Source organism: Macrobrachium rosenbergii, chromosome 55 (assembly GCF_040412425.1).
Source record: "Macrobrachium rosenbergii isolate ZJJX-2024 chromosome 55, ASM4041242v1, whole genome shotgun sequence".
In the NCBI taxonomy this organism is placed as follows: Eukaryota; Metazoa; Arthropoda; class Malacostraca; order Decapoda; family Palaemonidae; genus Macrobrachium; species Macrobrachium rosenbergii.
The window spans coordinates 25,462,439-25,475,267 of NC_089795.1; the positions used below are offsets into that span (position 1 = coordinate 25,462,439).

Consider the following 12,829-nt stretch of genomic DNA (forward strand, 5'->3'; position numbering starts at 1 on the left):
TATATATATATTAACTATACAAATGATATATTTATAGGTATTAAAAGTAAAAGACTTATTGTAATTTTGCAATAAACTTTTATTCATATCGCCTCCAGAACCATAAAATAATCAGCTAATTCTGGTCAGCCATGTGGAGAATTTACACACAGTTTATTAATGATGGTGGATGTGTTTCACCATGATGGTAAATCTTCACATGGATATGATGGAAGTTGGTGACTTGTTCAAGATGCGTTCATCTTCGACGTGGCGATCGAATGGGTAACCATGAGGCCTCTTGTCTGGGTAGACTCCATTGGCACCATAGTGTATGAAGTCATCGTTTGTATGGAGATCTGCAATTGCAGCGTCAGCTGCACCATCAATAACACAGACGAAGAGATCAAATTCCATGCCGTTGTGGTTACCCTTGGGCAGGAGGAAACGATTTGGCAGGCCAGTGGCGCTTCAAAGTCATGAAGATCCAGATCACCTCCACCTGACAGAGCAGCTTCAGTCTTCTCCATGAGTGTTTTGAAGCTGGGCACATCATGCACAGTGACTGAGGAGTCAGTGGATTTACGGGTTATTGTTGGTTCCAGGAGACACTGGTCAGAATAAAAGAACTGAATTAGTTCATTAAACTAATAAGAAATTAGAAAAACTATACTGCTTCTGTCATATATTATTATAAAATTATTTAGGACTTTAAACAAACATTTTTTAATGGGTTACAACAATCCCATAAAAACATATATATAAAAACCATAAAATATTTATACATATATATATATATATATATATATATATATATATATATATATATATACTATATATATATATATATATATATGTATTCATGTGTACAGTGCATGTGAGTGTAAAAGGTATGAAGTTTAAACTAAATGAAAAAAATGTTGTAAAAATTACTTCAAATATTATGACCTGTTATTTTGGAACTAGTAATGCCACAGTAAATTACTTTCATACAGTTCCTACATAGTTTCTTGTGATTGTAAATTTATGCAAAAACACTAGATATAAAAAATACTCACATTTGACCCAGAATTTGTCAAGCTCAACGGCGCCCCATCTGCCATCATCGAACGAGAAGTCTAACACCGTTGTTGTCTGCATGAGGCCAAGCAAAATATTCTAATCGTTGCCAAAGTTCAGATCCCTTCTCATTTTTAATTTCAATGTTGTATGAGAACTCTTTATGGTCTAGACGGGCACATATGTATCAATATCAACATCAGCTATCTCTTCAGTGTCATCTACAGCATTGAGTAAATATATTCAAAATCTTCAAAGTAAGTTTCCAGAGTTCCATCAATGGCAACGTTTGTAACAGAAACTCCTTTGAAATCTAAGTCATCAAAGGTGTAGCTGGCAGGCTATCTTTGTGCTCCTAAAAGATGTTATCCATATATTTATGAAGTCGGAAAAACCTGGATCTCAGTGGCAGTTTCAAAGTGTTCCATGACACCTGGTGGCATGTTATATTTTCCATGGGATCTGTCTGACGACCAAGCATTATATGGGCAGTGTTGTGGAAGAGCTCCATAATACTGGGCATTGGGGCTATACAAAGAAGACTCGATAACATCACCAAGAACATCAATGCCATGGTCATTCATAATATCAATGTGAGAACCATCTTCCTTGATAATATACCCATGAGCAATGGCGTCTCGGATACGGCTGTCAATGATGATCATGTCTCTAACACGTGCAACGCCATCAACGTCCTCGAAGTCAATGTCATCAGGACGAGAGGGAAGGCTCACTCCATATTTGTAGGATGAGGAGCAAATCCATCGTGAATAGGTTTATCCCACTGCAGTTCCTCAACAGGGTCCAAGTAGTTGGAAATTCTCTCAGCATCAAAACGGACAGTGAGCTGATTATGTACCCAGTAGAAATTTTCTCCTTGCGGTCAAGCTTTTAGAATAAAGAATCCTTTCCACCAGAATGGGAATTCCAAATGCCAGAAAACGTGGTGGGTATTCATGCCAATGTCTTCTCCAAAGTAGGCTACACGTTGTTCCTTGTTCCTAGCTGTGCCTGTGAAGGTTGATTTGATTTTGGTCGGTGTCTGTCTCATCTTAGCTGCATAGGCTTCTTGGATGACTTCGGTGTTGGTGAACATGTGAGGTGTGACTTCATAGAGTGGAGGAAGGACAACATGTTCAGCCAATGGATGGTGGATAACAGCAGCATAAATTGCATACACGAATTCTCCCTCGTTCATGCGCTCACGGAAATAAGCAGCATTTTTGACGGCAGTTTCCCAGTCCTTGCAATGCATCAATACGTCGAAAAGCATAAGAGCTTCTTCGCGGTGTCTGTCGTTGAAGAGGGAGAACCAATGCTTTTGTTCCAGCAGACGGTTATCCTTGAGTTCTTTCACAAGGCGGTGGACAGCTTCTCCATTATCGGAGTAATGGGATTTGTCGGCCTCTGGATCAAAGGTTTTAGCATAGCCTTTATGGGTTTCATCGCGTAGGTGCTCATTCACTTTCCATAGGAGAAAGTTCACATCATGCTGCTTTTGAGCGTTGGAAGCATCTGCACAGGTATGCGAGAAAGAAAATAATGAGAATCAGTAATAATGCTTAAGGGCGTCTTGTTTCTGTGTTTTGACATTTGTAATATTAACCTAAGTTTTATGTTTTTCCTTCAAAATCTTTTTGAATTTTAAATGATTTTATTACTAGTGTGTAATCATTATATTGCTATAGGTATTTAAAACAATCCACACTATTATATAAGACATAAAGTGAATATCTCTTTTCCGTGAGTCTGTTTAGAAAGTATTTTTTATCGTTAAGGAAAAGAGAAGACAACTTACATACAGTATTTATCGCATATAGGGATACTTGTAATTTCTTTGTAAATTCCTAATAAAAATTCTGCCTCTTTAGGTAAAGAAACAAACAAAAGAAAACTGTTAATTGGGAAAATTAAGTAAAAATGTTACCAACGTTAATAATTAATGACATTCGCAATGTAAAATGCATGATTCACGTATGTCTTTAAAAGAATAATGGAAATTTGGTTTTAAACGAATTTTGTGTTTGTAAATTAGTTTTAACTTGGAAAATTTCAAATTTCTTCACAGCTCAAGCATTTGTTCAAAATCCATTCTTTTGACTGATCCTTTAACATCCGTCTGAAATAAGTTATTATGGAGATAAAAATGTTAATGAGTTTTTCAATAAGTGGATGTTATTTACACTTTGACTCATGATATAACAAATAAAAATGGCACTTTGTAGCTGGTTTTTTCAAATATATAATGAAAATATAATCAGTAACTCAGAATCAGGTAGACTGGAAAATGAAACACTGGAAATAAAGTATCAGACTTAGAATATAGAATGAAGTGATCTCCCTATCATATTCTATGTTTAAAATAAAAAGACAGAATTATTTCTTGGGAATAAAAACAAGAACTAATTTAAAATCCCTTCATGAATTTTACCTCAAGATGATAATGTATATTAAATTTGAAATATAACAAATGCCTCAATGATCTCTTCTAATTTGAATACAATTATAGAACTCCTGTGACCATCTGAGCTGTTTACTTCCGAGATATAGTTATAAAATCAAAAGCTGAATCTCACTGAAGTGTAATAAGTTTAAAAACCGTGTTCTACTCACCTGCAGAAGCAACAGAGAGCAGGGCAGCGCCTGCCACGGCCAGAGGAGAGAGTCGACTTCATGATGACTGAGCTCGACAATGATCGTCAGCAGAGGCCTTTATATACCAGACTGACAGGTGGTCTTACACTCCCGTTCCCCGTGCATGTAGCATTCTCTTGGACTCTGCTCGTTCTAACGGGGTTTCACGCGCAAAAAAGCAAAGCATTATTATCAGTAGTTGATAGCTTTTGGGGGTAACAAGATAACATCAACAGATTCACAGACCAAAGCACATTTAACATACTGTATATCTAATTTGTCAATAAATTAAAACCCCCTTTAATATCTTATAGGGCCTATTAACAGTGTTATAAAAAAATTGTTTCCAATTACTTCTGAATCTGTGAAAATTGGTCAGAAGCTCGGTAGCATTTTCCCGAGATATGACCTAGTATGGGACCTTTCCCTGAAAAAAGCGGGACGCCATATCTTAAAAACTAACTATAGAATTTTCTTGAAAATGATCTCATTATGTTTCCCGCACCCAGATTCTTTTCGAATTTAATGATAATAATTTTTCCATACGTAAAGAGAATGAACAAATAGTATTTCAGTGTTTGGGACATTTTGGTGCATAAGAGCGCATCTAACGGCACCATTCGTCTCTTCATAATCTAGCTCACTGCGAATACTGCATTGGCCGAAGAAAATAAGGAAGAATTCAAAAGGCAGATGTCAAACATTGTATCAATTTATTCACATCGTATTGACGTATTCTAAGTTAATACCAACCTTTTTGTCTTTTACCGCTAATTTTGTCATCTTAAATATACCATTCATGCTTCCAGTGCGTTAAGTTGATGGTCTTCATGAAGAAGTTAAAACTCGGTGTAAACTCACATGAGTCTTATTTTTCAGTTTTATGGTTTTATCTTTTTTTTATTATTTCTTCGATGTGTGGCCCCTTTGTTTTCCTTTATTATTGCTCCTTTATGGTGTTCTTTACTTTTGATTTTTTTTTGTTGGCTGTATTTGATGGGTTTGCAGCCTTTGGTTTTCGCCTGCTAAACAGTATTTTAGCTTGGCTATTAATAACAAAAATAATGATTCCTTTTAAATACATTCTTTCTTTTCAAGATTCTCTTCTTTTTGTATCCCATCACTGCATAAAAGTTACTGTCACTTTTTTTTTTATTTCTCAGAATAACGTAAACTATTAAAAGCACAATGCCGCAACCGGTCAAACCTATCAAAGTCTACAATTCCGGAAGTGTTCAAACCACTCAAAGTCTACAATTCCGGAAGTGTTCAAACCTCTCAAAGCCTGACAATTAAAACATAGGAAAAAATGCAAATACCCGGAAGGTATAATTTTAACGTTCTCCAAATCTCACCCTGAAATTAGAATTCAAATAACCATTTTTGTGAATTCATGAATGAATACTTATCGAAAATCCCTAATGACTCGCCGGAATATCGGTTATATGAAACAGTTTCACATTGAAAGCATATTCATCATCGAATATAATGGTGATGGAAGAGTAGTGCGTGGCTAGATAAAATCAATTTATTGTAGGCTAAGATCGCAATAACTTCATGCTGCAGAATGGGAGAAATTTCGAACAGAAATTATTCATGGTTTGTTAAATCATATTATCCTCATTCATTAACAGAAATGAAGTTTTATCCTCATTCGGACGTTAACCTTTTAATAATACTTTTATCAGCTTATTTAAAAAAACGAGTTCAGATTTCCATGTTTAATTTCAAATTCATTAACATTGCTTTATATTGCTTTCGGTTTTGTATCAGGTTTTCTATTCAGATTTCTGACAATATTATACAGTATATCGCTTCATTTTTCTCTTTCAATTTATATTTCTTTTCATTAAAACAACCAGTAAAATCTAATTATAGTTAATAAATGTAATTAAGCGTCTTTTTTTTATTTCAACTTAAAAAAGATTTAAGAGAATATCAACAAATGCAAGATATGGCTCTTCTATAAGCGATAAATAATTATTGATTTTCTTTACTGATACAGTATAAACGATTTGCAAGATATGACTTTTGTAATAACTAGTAAGTTGAAATTGTGTTTTGAAAAACCTTCTTTAAAGTTTATAAAAGTGATAAAATTCTTGAAAAATGACCTCGGAGATCAGTCTTGTTGGTTCGATTTGCCTGTTTGTTTGTCTAGTCGTTTCTTTGTCAGCGCTGCTTGTCCTTCTCCTCCCTTTCCGCTGCCTCTCTTTTCTCCTGAGCAAGTCTCTCTGCTTCTTCTCTTTTCTCTTGAGCTAGTCTCTAGGCCTGCTTTTCTTTTCTCTCTGCTTCTTCTCTTTTCTCTTGAGTGAGTCTCTCTGCCTCCGTTTCTTTTCTGGGTGCCTCCTCTCTTCTCTCTTGGGCCTCCCTTTCTGCCTCCCTTTCTTTCTTTATCTCATCCATCCTCTCCTGTACCTAGTCTTAGTTCTCCCAGAAAGGCCGGGATTCCTTCCCCTGAGGTCATGAAGGATTTGAAATCTTCGCTCTGCTGAGTTCTTGCCGTCGTTTTGCAGGTGGGAGAGGACGCAAGTAATACACAAAATTAATTTTCCAAGCGTAGGACGTGAGCTTGTATTGGAATTTGGAATGGTCCCAAAGGATGTATGAATGATCTCCCGAACTGACACAGCAGGCTACAGCAGGGATTAGGAATTGGAATTCTCTGGTCTCCCAAGGTACCGACAAAGCAGGTTGATTGGGGACGAAGATTTGAAATTGTCAAAGAACAGCGCCAAAATAAGCTAATAAAACACCCTCTTTTCTGTTTTGCTCGGCCAATAGATAGGCCTCTGTCTATTTTGACCTGTGTAAGTGATGTGTCGAGGGATGGGTGAAGGTGGGAAATTCCAGAGGGTAGTGGGACACTCCCTAGCAGATAATCCTCGCTAAGGGCAGTAACTGGCTTGCGCTCTTTCTGGTACAGGACCAGCGACCCAAATCAAACCCATCACCCCTCCCCCCTACGCCCGAACAGAAGCCATAAAAGGCTAACACGCTCAGGTCGGCCTCACACTCTCAGACAGCTGACTAGAGGAGTGTCACAAGTTGGACATCTCTCCTCCACCCCGTCACTGCCACGTGGACCGCCACCCCTTGCTTTAACCCAACCACGTGGCCAATCGCTTTGCAAACGGTGAAGTGCAACCCTAGAGCGAGCGGAACCCCAATACTGCAGCCCTGTATCATTATTCCACCAATCTACGGCCCAGGAGCATGCCTTTGGTGGGCGGCCTTTGTCTCCAAACCACGTGGACCCTTTGCTGACACCCATGGGAAGGACTGGAACGAAGCCCCGGTGTCAACATCAGCGCTGGACACTCCTGTAGGATGGTAAAGTGCACTGAAAGATTTGCTTAGTCACATTACTTTTGCCCATGTGTGTTCATTAGACTTTTGGGCCAGTGTCTTTGCTTTCCCCTGAATTTCTTGGTTCAATCCCAGCCCACATGGTCACTGCCTTACTCAAGTCACTAGTCAAGCCTCAAGATTGACCTTTGGCACCTTCCATGCACCCTCGAGGAGAAGGCATTCTCCAATTCCGGCATCAGACCATAACCTGTGTACCATATTTTTTCAGACGGACGATAGTAGCGGAATTCTCCTTGGCTCTGCTTTGTTCCTGGCAACCCTAAGCTGTCCCTCCCCCACCTTTGGAAGACTTTCAACTGCAGCAGCAATTTAACTTTATTTAATTAATTTTTTCCTTTGAACTTGTCTGTTATGTGAATATACCTGTTTTGTTTAAGTGTTTTCACACGTCTTCCTATGAGTAAAAAAGCCCTGGGCTCGTATAACTCCTTTTGTTTTCTATTTTTATATGCTCCTGATTGTCTTACTAGGTCACTGTAGAGTAAAGTAATTAATCTTGGGACTTAAAATCTACCTGCACCAAGAAACATATAAAACAAATGATTGATCTCACCAAATTACCGACAAGGCGAGCTGATTGGGGAATGGATTGGAAATTGATTGGTCTCACCAAATTACCGAAGAGGCAGGCTGATTGGGGACTGGATTGGAAATTGATTGGTCTCACCAAATTACCGGCGAGGCAGGCTGATTGGGGACTGGATTGGAAATTGATTGGTCTCACCAAATTACAGACAAGGCGGACTGATTAGGGACTGGATTGGAAATTGATTGGTCTCACGAAAATAGTTCCCACACAGACGACGTCTGATTAGCGAGAGCGCAAGTTTGTTACATTTACTGACTTATGGGAGAAGTTTATTCTCAATAGCAATTAGGTGGGTGGTAAGCCCAAATTCATAATAAACATGCAACACACACAGCAGTAGTAAAAGCACAACACAAAAAAAAACAAAACATATAATGTCAGAACTCACAATTATACAAACAGTTTTGTGGAACGAGCCTAGGGAAAACAAGGTAAAATCAAACAAACAAATTCTCACACATTCCTAACTAATGGTGTGGCGAATGTCGATCAAGGCCATTTGCCTCACTGTCTGTTATTTGTAGGCCGCTGAGTCGGCTGTCTGCGACAGAATGAATGAATGAGGTAACGTTTTGGTAAACAGACGGGGTACTTCCCCGAACGTGAGGGAAAGAAACGACTTTTAGTGAACTATTAGTTCTACGCTGTGCCAAGCAAGAAATATGATTTCGCCCTCTTGCTAGACAAGAGAGAGGGTAATGAGTCAGCGATGCTAGTCTGACTTTTCGAAGACGTGTTTGCAGTCGATTTTTGCGCCTACTTAAATATTCAATTTCGAAATCACATCTGTTTTCACAGGAGGAATACATGCACTATTCCTTCAATGGGTTAGAGCCAAAATAACCTTTTTGAGTGGCATGCAAGCTGCGTGCAAAGGCTTTCAGAAGCTAAATTTTGGCGATCCTCTCTCTCTCGTTTTCTTTTGGCATGCACCCTAAATAAAAAAAAGTTCCTAGGTTTAGTCACGTTTGCTGCCTGGTGCCAAAGTATGGGCGCTAGGTCGGGCCACTGCCCACGCTATATCTCTTACTGTTTCATAGCAAAATGATTAATGCATTTAAAAGGGAATGATATCCCATATTTTAACTGCCACTTGTGATGGTAATTAAAGAAAAGCTGAAAGGAAAGATCAACAGCGAAAGATGAGTGATAGAAGTTCCAGAGGAAAGGAAGAAGATTGTGGAGGGCCTTGGCATCCTCTTCTGGATGAGAGGTGCCAAGACATTTGAAAGATGAGGAGGTGGCACCATGCCAAGTTGGCACTGGTGCCAGAAGAGCTCTGTAGCTCTTTGTGGACTACCTGGAATCGCCCACACCTGTGGTAATTCCGCCGCAAACCTCTCCTCCATGGACTGTTGTCCTTGGCCAGGGAATCGGATGGCCCGAGGCCAAAGGGTCAGCTGCTGCGACAACTGACACAGGAATTTTGTCCGCCAACTCGGACATTAATCGTCGCAGGTCGCAGAGTTCATCGGCCCAGCGAGGCGGGGAAGAATCATGATTCGCAAGGGTATCTGCGGCGGGCGGCAAGAGAAAGGAGACGGTCAGAGGGGGCGTAGTGGACTCGTAGGCAGTGGTGACCAGCTCAGGCCTGGGTTGCGAATCCGTGTCTTTGGGTGAGCCTCCGCTGTGGGTTAGGGGGACTCATCTCTCTTGCTACCAACACTGGCAGCGGAACCAGGCTGGGCAAAGAGAGGGGATTTGGAGTTGGATCCCGTGGAGGGGGAGCAGGGGTGTGCTCTAGTACTGACACTGGCACTGACACTGGAAGCGATGTGGTAGTGGTCTCGTCTGTCTGGACGGACGGAGATTGACACTGCTCAGTGCGCCCAAGTGGCACTGGTAGAGGAGTCGATTGGTGAGATTCTCCTGAGGGGAGATCTGGCTGGGGCCTCAGCACAGGCACAGAGGCAGTGCTGGGCACTGGACTTGGATCTGGAGGAGTATTTGGGGAATTTGGACCCAGGAATTGTCGTGAATTGGAGGGGGATATACAGTCCTGGCCCAGGACGACGTCATAGCCTCCTGGAATGTACTTGGCTACAGCAAGATTTAGAGTTTTGGCTTTGTGGGGTCTGTTGACCCTCAGTTGGACTGTAGGGAGGATCATCTTGTAGCGATTCACTCCCTCGATCATTACTAAGTTCCTTCTATTTACAACTACCCCATATGGAACTCTGTCTTCCCGTATGAGGGAAATCTGAGCGACCGAGTTATCGAACGCCATGACTCAGCGTGCTGGGCACTTACCCCGGGATGGGACTACGTAGATGGGACCTTCGGCAGGAGAGCCCAGGGACTTGGGATTAGTCACCGCAAGAGCAACGGTGTGTGTTTGTTTTAGTTATTAGGGCATTTCGCCCAGGATGAAGTATGCCCATATACATTACAGGAGGTGCAGTAATTCCTGCTGTAATCCTTTCGCACTGCCCCTGGGGAGGGCACAGGCATGTTATGCGATAGGGGGTGGGGAGAGGACTTTGCATTTATGGTGAGCTTATTCCGGCATTGTTCGGTGGAACGCCCTATCCTATTACAGTACCCACATACTGCAGGTTTCGAGGACTGCCCATTCTTCTGCTGAGGGGCACCTGAGATGAATGAGGGAGGATGAATCATCTTCTTCAGGGAGCTTTCCTGGGGTTGATGGGAATCCCAGGAATCAGCTATCTGACAGCAATCTGCTAAGGTCGGGGGCTCCTTCTCAGCGATGTGTGTGGTGAGGGGCGTAGAGCATGAAGTGCTCTATCTTCATCTGTTCAATGGCCTCGTTGAGGGTCGTAACCCCCACGGACTCGAAACATTTTGCATGGGCGCGCTCGGACTGGTAGGCCCAGTCTGCCCAGGTCTGGTTTGCTTCCTTAACTTGCCCTCACCAGCGTCTCCTCCAGCATTCAGGGGTGATTTCGTACGCCTTGGAGATAGTCTGGCGGACGACATCCCAGTTTTCTTGCTCCTCCGGCGGGAGAGCTTTGTAAGCAATGAGGGCCTTCCCTCCAAGGAACTTGCCCAACACCAGGGAGAGTTCGGTGGCACTCAGGGGGCAGGCCTTTAGGACTGTCTGGGCGGTGTCGAGCCATACCTCAGGCTCGGCCTCCGTCCATTTTGGCATGCAGGCGGGTGCCTGGCTGAAGGCGTTCATCCCCTGGGTGGCTGGTGGAGGCAAAGGGCCACGTTGTTGCAGCAGCTCAAGTTCATGGGCGCGCTGCTTGTCCTTCTCTTCCCTTTCTGCGGCCTCTCTTTTCTCCTGAGCAAGTCTCTCTGCTTCCCTTTCTTTCCTCTCTGCTTCTTCTCTTTTCTCTTGAGCGAGTCTCTCAGCCTCCTTTTCTTTTCTCTCTGCTTCTTCCCTTTTCTCTTGAGCCAGTCTCTCTGCTTCTTCTCTTTTCTCTTGAGCGAGTGTCTCTGCCTCTGTTTCTTTTCTGGCTGCCTCCTTTCTTCTCTCTTGGGCCTCCCTGTCTGCCTCCCTTTCTTTCTTTATCTCATCCATCCTCTCCTGTACCCAGTCTTTTAGTTCTCCCCCAGAAAGGCTGAGTTCCTTCCCTGAGATCATGAAGAATTTGAAATCTTCACTCTGCTGAGTTCTTGCCGTCATTTTGCAGGTGGGAGAGGATGCGAGTAATACACAAAATTAATTTTCCAGAGCGTAGGACGTGAGCTTGTATTGGAATTTGGAATGGTCCCAAAGGATGTATGAATGACCTCCCGAACTGACACAACAGGCTACAGCAGGGATTAGGAATTGGAATTCTCTGGTCTCCCAAGGTACCGAAAAAGTGGGTTGATTTGGGACGAGGATTGGAAATTGTCACAGAATAGTGCCAAAATAAGCTAATAAAACACCCTCCTTTCTGTTTTGCTTGGCCGATAGATAGGCCTCTGTTTATTTTGATCTGTGTAAGTGCAGTAGTCAAGGGATGGGTGAAGATGGGGAATTCCAGAGGGTAATTAAGGACACTCCCAAGCAGATAATCCTCGCCTAGGGCAGTAACTGGCTTGGCACTCTTTCTTGGTACAGGACCAGCGACCTGGGTGACGCCATCACTCCCCCTACGCCCAAGCAGAAGCCATAAAAGGCCCCAATGCACTCAGGTCGGCCTCACACACAGCTCAGACCTGACTAGAGGAGGTCACAAGTTAAGACATCTCCCCCCCCCCCTCACTGCCACGTGGACCACCACCCCTTGCTTTGTAACCAACCACGTGGCCAGTATCCTTTGCAAAACGGTGAAGTGCAACCCTAGAGCGAGCGGAACACCAATACTGCAGCTCTATATCACCTCAAGGGCGCCCCTCTATCACTCCACCGATCTACGACCCACGAGCACGCCTTTGGGGGGAAGCCTTTGTCTCCAAACCACGTGGACCCTTTGCTGACGCCCTTGGGAAGGACTGGAACGAAGCCCCGGTGGACACTGCTGTAGACAGTAAAGTGCCCTGAAAGATTTGCTTAATCACGTTACTTTCGCCCTTGTGCGTTCATTAGACTTTTGGGCCAGTGTCTTTGCTTTCCCCTGAATTTCTTGGTTCAATCCCTGCCCACGTGTTCACTGCCCCCTTACTCAAGTCAAGCCTCGAGATTGACCTTTGGCACCTTCTGTGCACCCTCGAGGAGAAATCATTCTCCAATTCCGGCATCAGACCGTAACCTGTGTTCCATATCGTTTCAGACGGACGACAGTAGCGGAATTCCCCTTGGCTCTGTTCCTGGCAACCCCAAACTGTCCCTCCCCCACCCTTGGAGGACTTTCAACTGCAGCAGCAATTTAACTTTATTTAATTAATTTTCCTTTGAACTTGTCTGTTATGTAAATGTACCTATGTTTGTACCCACGTGTTTCACGCGTCTTCCCTTTGAGTAAGAGCCCTAAGCTCCTGTATAACTCCTTTTGTTTTCTGTTTTATATACTCCTGGTTATTTTACAAGGTCACTGTAGAGTAAAGTAATTAATCTTGGGAATTAAAATCTACCTGCACCAGGAAACATATATATATATATATATATATATATATATATATATATATATATATATATATATATATATATATATATATATATATATATATATATTGTGTGTTTATTATTACAGTATGTGTATTATATGTATGCATGTATGTATATGTTGAAATGAAAATATCCTACTCTAAAACAAAATAGAAAGTTTTGCATGCTAAAAGTTTCGAGAGTACTGCAACCAG

The 12,829-nt window shown here is 42.1% G+C and overlaps 1 pseudogene; it reads right to left on the reverse strand.

Moving 5' to 3' along the window:
• Positions 1-55: 55 nt before the first annotated feature.
• LOC136835774 (hemocyanin subunit-like) lies at positions 56-9,079 on the reverse strand (annotated as a pseudogene).
• Positions 9,080-12,829: the final 3,750 nt, after the last annotated feature.